Source organism: Mirounga leonina, unplaced genomic scaffold, assembly GCF_011800145.1.
Source record: "Mirounga leonina isolate KUSES-001 unplaced genomic scaffold, KU_Mleo_1.0 Mir_204, whole genome shotgun sequence".
NCBI classification, from domain to species: Eukaryota; Metazoa; Chordata; class Mammalia; order Carnivora; family Phocidae; genus Mirounga; species Mirounga leonina.
In genome coordinates, this window is record NW_023270513.1 from 10413775 (window position 1) to 10428573 (window position 14799).

General features: G+C 37.6%; 1 pseudogene; it reads right to left on the minus strand.

The window, feature by feature from the left end:
* Nucleotides 1-7531: 7531 nt before the first annotated feature.
* On the minus strand, nucleotides 7532-8886 carry LOC118025909 (annotated as a pseudogene).
* Nucleotides 8887-14799: the final 5913 nt, after the last annotated feature.

Here is a 14799-nt window from a genome sequence, read left to right on the forward strand (position 1 = left end):
TAGAAGAGGTTTTTTTTTTTTTTTTTTTTTTTTTTACCAATTTTAAATACAATTTTATTTAAGACATTGCATTTTCCACTTAACAATACAGTGCTTATAAACCGCAATGTTTATTTCCTTTCCCTGTGTACATATTCCATATTCAAGTTCAAGAATGTCCAGTTTATGAATTTATTTATTTTTATTTTTATGTTATGTTAATCACCATACATTACATCATTAGTTTTTTATGTAATGTTTCATGATTCATTGTTTGCATATAAGACCCAGTGCTCCATGCAGAACGTGCCCTCCTTAATACCCATCACCAGGCTAACCCATCCACCCACCCCTCTCCCCTCTAGAACCCTCAGTTTATTTCTCAGAGTCCATAGTCTCTCATGGTTCATCTCCCCCTCCGATTGCCCCCCCTTCATTCTTCCCCTCCTGCTATCTTCTTCTCCTTTTTTTTTTTTTTAACATATAATGTATTATTTGTTTCAGAGGTACAGGTCTGTGATTCAACATTCTTACACAATTCACAGTGCTCACCATAGCACATACCCTCCCCAATGTCTATCACCCAGCCACCCATCCCTCCCACCCACCACCACTCTAGCAACCCTCAGTTTGTTTCCTGAGATTAAGAATTCCTCATATCAGTGAGGTCATATGATACATGTCTTTCTCTAATTGGCTTATTTCGCTCAGCGTAATACCCTCCAGTTCCACCCACATCATTGCAAATGGCAAGATTTTATTCTTTTTGATGGCTGCATAATATTTCATTGTATATATATACCACTTCTTCTTTATCCATTCATCTGTCGATGGACATCTTGGCTCTTTCCACAGTTTGGCTATTGTGGACATTGCTGCTATAAACATTGGGGTGCATGTACCCTTTCGGATCCCTACTTTTGTATCTTTGGGGTAAATACCCAGTAGTGCAATTGCTGGATCGTATGGTAGCTCTATTTTCAACTTTTTGAGGAACCTCCATACTGTTTTCCAAGGTGGCTGCACCAGGTTGCATTCCCACCAACAGTGTACAAGGGTTCCCATTTCTCCGCAACCCCGCTAACATCTGTCGTTTTCTGACTTGTTAATTTTAGCCATTCTGACTGGTGTGAGGTGATATCTCATTGAGGTTTTGATTTGGATTTCCCTGATGCCAAGCAATCGTGAGCACTTTTTCATGTGTCTGTTGGCCATTTGGATGTCTTCTTTGGAAAAATGTCTGTTCATGTCTTCTGCCCATTTCTCGATTGGATCATTTGTTCTTTGGATGTTGAGTTTAAGAAGTTCTTTATAGATTTTGGATACTAGCCCTTTATCTGATATGTCATTTGCAAATATCTTCTCCCATTCTGTCAGTTGTCTTTTGGTTTTGTTGACTGTTTCTTTTGCCGTGCAAAAACTTTTTATCTTGATGAGGTCCCAATAGTTCATTTTTGCCCTTGCTTCCCTTGCCTTTAGCGATGTTACTAGGAAGAAGTTGCTGCGGCTGAGGTTGAAGAGGTTGCTGCCTGTGTTCTCCTTTAGGATGTTGATGGACTCCTGTCTCACATTGAGGTCTTTCAACGATTTGGAGTCTATTTTTGTGTGTGGTGTAAGGAAATGGTCCAGTTTCATTCTTCTGCATGTGGCTGTCCAATTTTCCCAACACCATTTGTTGAAGAGACTGTCTTTTTTCCAGTGGACATTCTTTCCTGCTTTGTCAGAGATTAGTTGACCATAGAGTTGAGGGTCCATTTCTGGGCTTTCTATTCTGTTCCATTGATCTATGTGTCTGTTTTTGTGCCAGTACCATACTGTCTTGATGATGACAGCTTTGTAATAGAGCTTGAAGTCTGGAATTGTGATGCCACCAGGTTTGCTTTTCTTTTTTTTCTTTTTTAATTTTTTAAAAAATGATTTTATTTATTTATTTGAGAGAGAGAATGAGAGAGAGAGAGAGAGAGCACATGAGAGGGGAGGGTCAGAGGGAGAAGCATACTCCCTGCTGAGCGGGGAGCCCGATGCGGGACTCAATCTGGGGACTCCAGGACCATGACCCGAGCCGAAGGCAGTCGCCTAACCAACTGAGCCACCCAGGCACCCTGGTTTTCTTTTTCAACATTCCTCTGGGTATTCGGGGTCTTTATTGGTTCCATACAAATTTTAGGATTATTTGTTCCATTTCTTTGAAAAAAGTGGATGGTATTTTGATGGGGATTGCATTAAATGTGTTGATTGCGCTAGGTAGCATTGACATCTTCACAATATTTGTTCTTCCAATCCATGAGCATGGAACATTTTTCCATTTCTTTGTGTCTTCCTCAATTTCTTTCATGAGTATTTTATAGTTTTCTGAATACAGATTCTTTGCCTCTTTGGTTAGATTTATTCCTAGGTATCTTATGGTTTGGGGTGCACTTGTAAATGGGATTGACTCCTTAATTTCTCTTTCTTCTGTCTTGCTGGTGGTGTATAGGAATGTCCCTCATTTCTGTGCATTGATTTTATATCCTGCCAGTTTAATGAATTCCTGTATGAGTTCTAGCAGTTTTGGGGTGGAGTCTTTTGGGTTTTCCACATAAAATATCATATCATCTGCAAACAGTTTGACTTCTTGTTTGCCTATTTGGATGCCTTTTATTTCTTTTTGTTGTCTGATAGCTGTGGCTAGGACTTCTAATACTATGTTGAATAGCAGTGGTGATAGTGGATATCCCTGCTGTGGTCCTGACCTTAGGGGGAAAGCTCTCAGTTTTTCCCCATTGAGAATGATATTCACTGTGGGTTTTTCATAGATGGCTTTTATGATATTGAGGTATGTACCCTCTATCCCTATACTCTGAAGAGTTTTGATCAAGAAAGGATGCTGTACTTTGCCAAATGCTTTTTCTGCATCTATTGAGAGGATCATATGGTTCTTGGTCTTTTTTTTATTAATGTATTTTATCACATTGATTGATTTGCAGATGTTGAACCAATCTTGCAGCCGAAGGATAAATCCCACTTGGTCATGGTGAATAATCCTTTTAATGTACTGTTGGATCCTATTGGCTAGTATTTTGGTGAGAATTTTTGCATCCATGTTCATCAAGGACATTGGTCTGTAATTCTCCTTTTTGATGGGGTCTTTGGTTTGGGGATCAAGGTAATGGTGGCCTCATAAAATGAGTTTGGAAGTTTTCCTTCCATTTCTATTTTTTGGAACAGTTTCAGAAGAATAGGTATTAATTCTTCTTGAAATGTTTGGTAGAATTCCCCTGGAAGCCATCTGACCCTGGGCTTTTGTTTGTTGGGAGATTTTTGATTACTGCTTCAATTTCCTTTGTGGTCATAGGTCTGTTAAGGTTTTCTGTTTCTTCCTGGTTCGGTTTTGGTAGTTCATACATCTCTAGGAATGTATCCATTTCTTCCAGATTATCTAATTTGCTGGCATATAGTTGCTTATAATGTGTTCTTATAATTGTTTGTATTTCTTTGGTGCTGGTTGTGATCTCTCCTCTTTCATTCATGATTTTGTTGATTTGGGTCATTTCTCTTTTCTTTTTGATAAGTCTGGCCAGGTGTTTATCAATCCTGTTAATTCTTACCAAGAACCAGGTCCTAGTTTTGTTGATATCTTCTACTGTTCTTTTGGTTTCTATTTCATTGATTTCTGCTCTGATCTTTATTATTTCTCTTCTCCTGCTGGGTTTAGGCTTTATTTGCTGTTTTTTCTCTAGCTCCTTTAAGTGTAGGGTTAGATTGTGTAATTGAGTCCATTCTTGTTTCTTGAGAAAGACTTGTATTGCTATATACTTTCCTCCTAGGACTGCCTTTGCTGCATCCCAAAGATTTTGAACAGTTGTGTTTTCATTTTCATTTATTTCCATGAATTTTTTTTAATTCTTCTTTAATTTCCTGGTTGACCCATTCATTCTTTAGTAAGATGCTCTTTAGCCTCCATGTATTTGAGTTCTTTCTGACTTTCCTCTTGTGATTGAGTTCTAGTTTCAAAGCACTGTGGTCTGAAAATATGCAGGGAGTGATCCCAATCTTTTGGTACTGGTTGAGACCTGATTTGTGACCCAGGATGTGATCTATTCTGGAGAATGTTCCATGGGCACTGGAGAAGAATGTGTATTCTGTTGTTTTGGGATGAAATGTTCTGAATATATCCGTGAAGTCCATTTGTTCCAGTGTGTCATTTAAAGTCTTTATTTCTTTGTTGATCTTTTGCTTAGATGATCTGTCCATTTCTGTGAGGGGGGTGTTAAAGTCCCCCACTATCCTTGTATTGTCCATGTGTTTCTTTGCTTTTGTTATTAATTGCCTTATATAATTGGCTGCTCCCATGTTAGGGGCATAGATATTTACAATTGTTAGATCTTCTTGTTGGATAGACCCTTTAAGTAGGATATAGTGTCCTTCCTCAACTCTTATTACAGTCTTTGGTTTAAAATATAATTTGTCTGATATAAGGATTGCCACCCCAGCTTTCTTTTGGTGTCCATTAGCATGGTAAATGGTTTTCCACCCCCTCACTTTCAATCTGGTGGTGTCTTTGTGTCTAAAATGAGTCTCATGCAGACAGCATATCAATGGGTCTTGGTTTTTTATCCAGTCTGATAGCCTGTGTCTTTTGATTGGGGTATTTAGCCCATTTACATTCAGGGTAACTATGGAAAGATAGGAATTTAGTGCCATTGTATTGCCTGTAAGGTGACTGTTACTGTATATTGTCTGTGTTCCTTTCTGGTCTATGTTGCTTTTAGGCTCTCTCTTTGCTTAGAGGACCCCTTTCAATATTTCTTGTAGGGCTCGTTTTGTGTTTGCAAATTCCTTTAGTTTTTGTTTGTCCTGGAAGCTTTTTATCTCTCCTTCTATTTTCAATGACAGCATAGCTGGATATAGTATTTTTGGCTGCATATTTTTCTCATTTAGTGCTCTGTATATATCATGCCAGTTCTTTCTGACCTGCCAGGTCTCTGTGGATAAGTCTGTTGCCAATCTTATGTTTCTACCATTATAGGTTACAGATCACTTCTCCCGAGCTGCTTTCAGCATTTTCTCTTTGTCTCTGAGACTTGTAAGTTTTACTATTGATGTTGGGGTGTTGACCTATTTTTATTGTTTTTGAGAGGGGTTCTCTGTGCCTCCTGGATTTTGGTGCCTGTTTCCTTTCCCAAATCAGGGAAGTTCTCTGCTATAATTTGCTCCAATATACCATCTGCCCCTCTCTCTCTTTCTTTTTCTTCTTGATCCCAATTATTCTAATGTTGTTTTGTCTTATGGTATCACTTATCTCTCTAATTCTGCCCTCATGATCCAGTAGTTGTTTATGTCTCTTTTTCTCAGCTTCTTTATTTTCCATCATTTAGTCTTCTATATCACTAATCTCTCTTCTGCCTCATTTATCCTAGCTCTTAGAGCCTCCATTTTTGATTGCACCTCATTAATAGTCTTTTGATTTTGACTTGGTTAGATTTTAGTTCTTTTATTTCTCCAGAAAAGGTTTCTTTAATAACTTCCATGCTTTTTTCAAGCCCAGCTAGTATCTTTAAAATCAACATTCTCAACTCTAGTTCCGACATCTTACTAAATGTCCATATTGATTAGGTCCCTGGCAGTCGGTACTGCCTCTTGTTCTTTTTGTTGAGGTGAATTTTCCATCTTGCCATTTTGTCCAGAGGAGAATAGATGAATGAGAGAACAAAATGCTAGCAGGGTAATAACATTACCAGAAAATACACACTAAACAAATCAGAAAAGACCTGAAACTGGGGGGAAAGAAAGGGAAAGAAAGAAAAAAGAAAAGAAAGAGAAAGATAAAAACAAATAAACAAAAACAAAACAAAAGAAAACAAAAAAGCAGAATATGATCAAATATGGTCAGGCTGGTGCATAGATCAGTGCCACACACTAGATTTTGGGTGTATTTTATCTGTTAGAAGAAAGTGCCTCCCAGAATTTTAAAGAAAGAAAAACTTATATATGGACAAAAATAAGGGTTGATACAATGAAGGGATGGAATATGACTGTAAACATGAAAATTATAAAAGATTTTATAAAAGGATTTGATAAGGTAAGAAGCTGGTTGAAAAAAGAAAGGCGAGGATTTAAAAAAAAATGGAGAGAATGTGATCAGGCAGGAGACTAGAACAAAGCCATACACTAGAAATTTAGGGTATATTTTGATCTGTTAGAAGAAACTGTATCCCAAAATTTTAAAGAGAGAACAACTTATATATATATATATACCAAAAATAAGGTAACTACTATTAAAGGATAGACTATGACTCTAAAAATGAAAAATAAAAAAGATTTTTTTAAAAAGGAATTGATAAGATGTTGGTTGAAAAAGGGAAAATGAAAAATTCAAAAAAAAAGACAGTTAAAAAAGAAATTAACTTTGAAAGACTAAAGAATCATGGAAAAAAGCCATGAATTCTATGTGCAGTATTCCCCTAGCACTGGAGTTTTGCTGTTCTCATTGATTGGTAAACTCTGTCTTGGCTGGCTGTCCTTGCTGATCTTCTGGGGGAGGAGCCTGTTGCCATGGCTCCCAAATGTCTTTGCCGGAGGTGGAATTGCCCTGCCCTTGCCAGTCCGGGCTATGTAATCTGCTCGGGTTTGCTCTTGGGAGCTTTTGTTCCCCGCCAGCTTTCCATACAGCTTTGGAGGACGAGAGTGGAAATGGCGGCCTCCCAATCTCCACCCCAGAGGAGCTGAGAACTCGGGGACCCCACTCCTCGATGAGCCCCCAGAGAAAAGCAGTCAGTCACTCCTGTCTCCCTGGTCTCTGGCTGCACTCCATGCTCACCCGGCCTGTGACCAAGCATTTCTAACTCTGGCACCCGACCTGGTGTGGAGTCTCCAAACCCAGCAGATCTCTGCAGTGAGCTCCCATGCCACTCCTCCAGGGGGAGGAAGGGGAGTCTCCCTGGATCTGCCTCTTGTTGTGTCCCTGCTGGAGGAGCAGTGGCCTGACTGTGCCTTGGATCAAGGTTTATGGCAACCCCGAGCTGAGATTCCACTCCTCGGCTCTGTCTCTGCAACCAGCATCCCTGCTCTGATACCTGGGAGCTCTGCTGCATTCAGGCACCCCCAGTCTTTCTGTGACCCCGAGGGTCCTGAGACCACACTGTCCCATCGAGGGTTCCACCCGCTGCTTAGCCACTGGAGCGACTTCCCTCAGTGGAGCAGACTTCTAAAAGTTCCGATTTTGTGCTCTGCTGCTCTATCACTTGCCAGAAGCAACCAACGGAGTCTCCCTCCCCCGCCGTCTATCTTCCCAAATATCGCCTCAGATTCACTTCTCTGCACGTCCTACCTTCCAGAAAGTGGTCACTTTTCTGTTCAGAGAGTTGTTGCTATTCTTTTCTTTGATCTCCTGTTGAGTTCGTAGGTGTTCAGAATGATTTAATCCCTATCCAGCTGAATTCCTGGGACCAGAGGAAATCCAGGTCTCCTACTCCTCTGCCATCTTGCTCCTCCCCTCTCTCATACATCAAGAATGTCCAGTTTATTTACTTTACCAGCTCAACTTTAAAACTGCCATGGAATTTGCTACAAATTTGGGTCCTTCAAATATTTTGTGTGGAACAATGCTAGACCTATTCTCAGGTTGGCTTAATCAACCTCTTCAATGGTGAATACAGAGGAAGCACCACCAGAGGGAGGAGCTCCACCACCAGGGAAGCCTCTAGGAATTCCTTCTGGCATGCCCTCTGCACTCTTGTACAGCTTAATAATGATGAGGTTGTAGACTTTCTCCAGCTCTTTTTGCTGATGTTCAAATTCTTCCTTCTCTGCAGTCTGGTTCTTATCAAGCCAGTTGATGATTTCATTGCACTTGTCAAGAATCTTCTGTTTGTCCTCAACATTGATATTGCCTGAAGTTTTTCATCTTCAACAGTTACTTTCATGTTGAATGCATAAGATTCAAGTAAATTCTTGGAAGACACCTTGCCTTGCTGTTTCTCATCTTCAGCTTTGTTCTTCTTAGGTTCCTGGACCATGCACTCAATGTCTTCCTTGCTCAAGTGGCCCTTGTCATTAGTGATTGTAATCGTGTTCTCTTTTCCTGTGCTCTTATCCACAGCAGAGACATTGAGGATAACATTAGCTCAGTATCAAAAGTGACTTCAATCTGAGGAACTCCACAAGAGGCAGGAGGTATGCCTGTGAGTTTGAACTTGCCAAGTAGGTTGTTATCCTTGGTCATGGGATGCTCATCTTCATATACCTGAATAAGCACACCAGGCTGGTTGTCGGAGTAGGGAGTGAAGGTTTGTGTCTGTTTGGTAGGAATGGTAGTATTACCATTACCAGCTTGATGAGAACAGGCAGGACTCCTCCAGCAGTTTCAGTGCTGTCTCCAGAAAGGATGGCTGCCTGGACAGCTGCATCATAAATAACAGCCTCATCAGTGTTGATGTTCTTATTCAGTTCTTTTCCATTGAAGAAATCTTGTAGAAGTTTCTGAATCTTGGGGATATGGGTAGAACCACCCATCAGATCAGTATCATGGATCTGAGACTTGTCTAGCTTGGCATCCCGAAGGGCTTTTTCTACAGGGTCCAGGGTGCCACGGAACAGGTCAGCATTTAATTCTTCAAACTGCACATGAGTAATAGAGATATAGAAGTCGATTCCTTCATATAGAGAATCAATCTCAATACTGGTTTGGGTGCTGGAAGAAAGTGTACGCTCAGCACGTTCACAGCTTTTAAGGCTATTTTGTAGTTCCACACAAACTCTAGTATTATTTTTCTAGTTCTGTAAAAAATATTACTGGTATTTTAATAGGAATTGCATTGAATCTGTAGATTGCTTTGGCTAGTATGGACATTTTAGCAATATTGGTTTTTCTAATACATAGGTATGGGATGTCTTTCCGTTTGTGTCATCTTCAAGTGCATTCATCATTGTGTTATACTTTTTGGAGTACAGCTCATTCACTTCCTTTCTTAAGTTTATTCCTAGGTATTTATTTGTTTGTTAGTTTTTGAAAGTTTTTATTTAATTGCACTTAGTCAACATACAGTATAATATTACTTTCAGATGTACAATATAGAGATTCAGTACTTCCACACATCATCCAGGGCTCATCACAAGTGCACTCCTTAATCCCCATAACCTATTTAACCCATCCCCACACCCTCCTCCTCTGTGACAACCATTAGTTTGGTCTCTATACGTAAGAGTTGGTTTCTTGGTTTGTCTCTTTCTCTCTTTTTCCCTCTTTGCTCATTTGTTTTGTTTCTGAGATTCCATGTGTGAATGAAATTATATGGTATCTATCTTTCTCTGACTGATGTATTTCACTTAGAATTATGTATGCTAGCTCCATCCGTGTCAACTCAAATGGAAAGATTTCATTTTTTATAGCTGAGTAATATTCCATTGTATCTATATACACCACATTTTTTTTTTTTTTGTCCATTCATCAGTCGATGGACATTTGGCCTGTTTTCATAATTTGACTATTGTAGTTAACACTGCTATAAACATCATGGTGCATATATCACTTTGAATTAGTATTTTTGTATTCTTTGGGTAAATACATAGCAATCCAGCAATTGCTGGATTGGAGGGTAGAACAATTTTTAACTTATACTCTTTTCCACACTGGCTGTACCAGTTTGCATTCTCCTAACAGTGCAAAAAGGTTTCCATTTCTGCACATCCTCACCAACACCTGTTGTTTCTTGTATTATTGATTTTAGCCATTCTGATAGGTGTGATGTGATATCTCATTGTAGTTTTGATTTGTATTTCCCTGATGATGAGCGATGCTGAGCTTTTTTTCATGTGTTTGTTGGCCATCTTTATATCTTCTTCAGAGAAATGTTTATTCACATTTTCTGCCCACTTTTAATTGAATTATTTGTTTTCAGTGTTTAGTTTTATAAGTTCTTTATATATTTTGGATACTAACCCTTTATCAGATATGCCATTGGCAAATATCTTCTCCCATTCCATAGGTCACCTTTTAGTTTTGTTGACAGTTTTCTTTGCTGTGAAGAAGCTTTTTATTTTGATGTTGTCCTATGAATTTATATTTGTTTTTGTTTCCTCAAGGGGTATTTCTAGAAGGAAGTTGCTGCTGCCTGTGTCAGAGAAAATACTGCACGTGTATCTTCTAAACATGATATCTGAAACCATAAAAATCCCAGAAGAAAACTTAGGTAGTAATTTATTTGACATCAGCCATAGAAATATTTTTCTAGATATGTTTCCCCTGGCAAGGGTAACAAAAGCTAAAGTTAATTGGGGTACCTGGGTGGCTCAGTTGGTTGTGTCCAACTCTTGATTTCAGCTCATGTCATGATCTCAGGGTTGTGAGATTGAGCCCCAAGTCAGGCTCTGCACTCAGTGGGGAGTCTGCTTGAGATTCTTTCTCTCCCTCTCCCTCTGCCCTTCCCCCAATCTCTCTCTTTCTCTCTCTCTAAAATAATAAATATTTTGTTTTAAAAAAGGAAAAATTAATTATTGGGACTAAACTAAAATAAATAGCTTTTGCACAGTGAAGGAAATTATAAACAAAAAGGAAAGCAATCTAGTGAATGGAAGAATGCCTTTGCAAATGATGTATCAGGTAAGTGGTTAATATTCAAAATAGATAAAGAACGTATACAGCCCAACACCTAATAATAATAATAATAATAATAACTCAATTAAAAAGGGGCAAAGGACCTGAATAGATATTTTCCAGGGGACATACAGATGGCCAAAAGACACATGAAAAAGTGCTCAACATTACTAATCATCAGGGAAATGCAAGTTAAAATTACAATGAGGTATCATTTATACCTGTTAGAATGGATAAAATAAAAAACACAAAAAATGGCAAGTGTTGGCAAGGATATGGAGTAAAAGGAACCATTGAACACTATTGGTAAATTGGTGCAGATTGCAAATTGGTGCAGTTACTGTTTAAAACAGTATGGAGGTTCCTCAAAAAATTAAAAATAGAATTATCATATGATCTAGTAATTCCACTAGTGGGTATTTACACATAGAAAACAAAAATACTAATTCAAAAAAATATATGAGCCCATATGTTTATTGCAGCATTACTTACACTAACCCAGATATGGATGTGCCCCAAGTGTCCATGCAGAGATGAATGGATACACACACAATGGAGTATTAGTTAGACAAAAGAGTAGTATCTTGCCATTTGCAACAGTATGGACAACCTTGAGAATACAATGCTAAGTTAAATAAGTCAGTAAGAGAAAGATAATTACCATTATTATTTCACTCCTATGTATAATTTTAGAAAAAAACAAACATACAAAGAGAAAAAAGAGACAAGTCAAAAAACACAATCTTGAATACATAAAAGAAACTGGTGGTTACCAGAAGGAAGATGGGTGAGGAGATGAGTGACTAGGTGAAGAGGTAAGAGTATGCTTATCATGCATGATGAGCATCGAGTAATGTATAGAATTGTTGAATCACTATATTGTACACCTGAAAAATATAACACTGTATTTTAATTATATTTAAATTAAAAATATAAATAAATAAAATTAAAAGAAAAACTGAACATACCAGAAAAAAAGAGAGAAACAGAAAAGAGACTTAATTAGAACAAATAGGAAGGGAGATGAGGGAGATTAGATAAAGGGGATTAAGAGCAACTAATTAATCATTGAACACTACATCAAAAACTAATGATGTACTACTATATGCTGGCTAACTGAACATAAAAAAAAAAGAGTACACTTATGTTGATAAGCTCTGAATAATGTATGGAATTTTTGAATCATTATATTGTATACCAGAAACTATTATAACACTATATGTTAATTATACTTCAGTAAAAAAATAAATCCTTTAACAATATCTCAGGTATAAAATGGACTTAAATAAATGGACAATGTTAGTGTCACCTGTTCAATTGGCCAATGAGGGTTTTTTTTCCCTAAATATTGTTTATTTGCTTGCTGTAAGAATCTTTTGAAGCTGTTGTTGGAGTCATTTTGTTGTTTTTTTGTTTTGTTTTGTTTTGTTTTTTGTTTTTTTAGAATCTTCTGTATACCAACCAAAGAATGCATTCTATTGTCTCTGAAAAGTTTGAAATTCTCTCTTTCAAGTACTTAAGCTGTATCTATCTAAATCAATGTTTACCCAAAGTGGCCACTAAAATTTCAACATTCTCTCATTTCCCAAAAATGTGTAAGATCCTGATCCTTAGACCAGGTGGAATACATAATTTCCTTTAGATTCCCTAAGATGTCTTACTATGAGTGACCCCGTTTGTTTTTTTTTTTTTAAGATTTTATTTATTTGAGAGAGAGAGCAGGAGTGAGCGAGAGAGAGAGAGCACAGGCAGGGGGAAGGGGAGGGGCAGAGAGAGAGAGAGAAGGAGACACCCTGCTGAGCAGGGAGCATGATGCAGGGCTCAATCCCAGGACCCCAGGGTCATAACCTGAGCTGAAGGCAGATGCTTAACTGACTCAGCCACCCAGGTGACCCTGACCCTGTTTTTTTTTGTTTTTGTTTTTGTTTTTGTTTTTGTTTTTGTTTTTACGGTTGTCCCCAAACACAGGGAATCATATGTTCCCCCTCTTTTGAACAGAATAGGATGACTTACCAAGAAACTTCAACAAACAGAATATATGTATGCACAATCAAATCAGAGAGCCCAAATGCAAAGAGAGTTGAGCTCAGATCCAAGAGAGTTACACTCAAATTCCAGATTTTGTGAGAAAGCAGTGATCTCAATGGGCTCTGTGGCTACCAGCACCTGTTTTCTCCCTGCCTTTGGAGTCATCAAGGGTCTATTTTGGATCTCACTTCTGATGCCATAAAATGCCAAAAGATCAGAGATAACTGAAATAAAACTAATTAACCACCAAGGTAGTGATCAGTAAATATTTATTTTGCACACATCAAAAAAATATTTGCAAACTGGGAGCTCTCAAATGAAAACAGAATGAGGTTCAGGGATATATTGTTATAAAGAATCTTATATAGTGAGAAAGCAGTGACTGTTTTTGGTTACATTATAAGTTTCTTAAATAACAAAAGATTGGTCAGTGGTTACCTCTTATCAAGCTTGGGAAACAGTTCAAGTTTTGCTTATTATTTCCGGAGGCATAAACAAGAAATGACCCAGGTCAAGTTAATTTTACAAAATAAACTAAAATAAGCTTTGTTTGTAACAGGTTTTGTCTGCTCAGGGAATTTTTAAAGCTGGTTTCCATTTGCTTCTTATTTTAACAGCTTATTGGACCACATGTTTTTTTTTTTTTTTTCTTTTTGCACATAACACACAGTGTTATATCATTTGCAGGTGTACAACTTAGTGATTTGACAAGTTTATACATTATGTTATGTTCACCATAAGTATAGCTACCATCTGTCCTGCTACATTGTTATTAAAATATTATTGACTAAATTCCTTATGCTCTACTTTTTGTTCCCATGACTTACTCATTCCATAACTAGAGGCCTTTATCTCCCTCTCCCCTTTACCCATATTGCCTGACTTATTTCACATAGCATACTTCCCTCTAGGTCCATCCATGTAGCCTCAAATGACACAGTCACATCCTTTTTTATGGGTGTGCAATATTCCATCGTGTGTATATATGTGTGTGTGTGTGTAAATGTATATTTTCCATATCCATTTCTCTATTGATGGACACTTAATTTGTTTCCATGTCTTTGTTATTGTAAATAATGCTGCAATAAACATAAAGGTATTTACATTTTTGAGTATTTTCATTTTCCTTGGTTAAGCCCCCAATAGTGGAATTATTGGATCATATGGTATTCTATGGTATTCTTATTTTTAATTTTTTGAAGAACCTCTATATTATTTTCCACAGTGACTGTACTAATTTACATTCCCACCAGCAGTGTACAAGGGTACTTTTTTCTCCACATCATCTCCAATACTTGTTTCTTGCCCTTCTCTTCTTGATTTTAGCCATTCTTACAGGTGTGAGGTGATTTTGGTTTTGATTTGCATTGTGGTTTTGATTTGCATTTCCCTGATGATGAGAATTGTTGAGCATCTTTTCATGTGTCTATTGGCCATCTGTATATTTTCTTTGGAAAAATATCTATTCAGGTCCTCCACCCATTTTTTTTAAAATTTAAATTCAATTAGCCAAGGTATTTTGATATAATGTTCAATGATTCATTAATTCAGTATAACACCCACCTCCACCCATTTTTTAATTTAATTTTTTTAGTGTTGAACTTGAGATCATGACCTGAGCTAAAATCAAGTCTGATGCTTAAGTGACTGAACCACTCATGTGCCCCTGGTGTTGAGTTGTATAGTTTCTTTATATATTCTAGATATTAACCCCTTATTGGGTATGTCACTTGTAAATATCCTCTTTCATTCATTAGGCTGTCTTTTTGTTTTCTTGATGGTTTCCTTTGCTATGCAGAAGTTGTTTTTTTTTTTTTTATTTTTTTTATGTAGTCCCAATAGTTTATTTTTGTTCTGTTTCCCTTGCCTTAGAAAACATACCTAGAAAAATATTGCTATGGCTAATGTCAGAGAAATTACTGCTTGTGTTCTCTTCTAGGATTTTTGTCATTTCAGGTTTCATGTTTAGGTCTCTAATCCATTTTTAGTTTATTTTTGTGTGTGGTGTTACAAAGTAGCCTGGTTTCACTCTATTACATGTGGCTGTCCAGTTTTCCTAGCTCCGTTTATGGAGAAGACTGTCTTTTCCCCATTGCATATTATTTTTTTTAAGATTTTATTTATTTATTTGACAAAGAAAGTGAGAGAGCACAAACAGGGGGAACAGTAGAGGGAGAGGGAAAAGCAGGCTCCTTGCCAAGCAGGGTGCCCGATGTGGG